Below are 310 nucleotides of genomic sequence, written 5' to 3'. Positions count from 1 at the left end.
TGAAATTTCTGTGATTATATTATTATTATTTTTTAAATCTTCCTTATTCACTTTAATATATTATTCTCCACCTTTATCCTTAAAAATATTTTCTTTTGTTCTTCTCTATCATCACCACCTCTTCCTCTTTATAATTTACTTTACATTTCCTTCTAGCATCATCTTCCTTCTCTATTTTTTAATTGTCATCTCTTCATCATCTTCCTTCTCTTAATTGTTTCCTTCATCATCATCTTTTGCTTTTAGGTTTTTACATCATCAAATCAAAAACTCAAAAAGATGCATTTGCATTAAAAAAAATTAAAATAAT

The sequence above is a fragment of the Centruroides sculpturatus genome, unplaced genomic scaffold (assembly GCF_000671375.1).
Source record: "Centruroides sculpturatus isolate CEXI.00-Female unplaced genomic scaffold, Cexi_2.0 scaffold586, whole genome shotgun sequence".
Classification (NCBI taxonomy): domain Eukaryota; kingdom Metazoa; phylum Arthropoda; class Arachnida; order Scorpiones; family Buthidae; genus Centruroides; species Centruroides sculpturatus.
Note: the sequence above shows the minus strand (reverse complement) of the source record.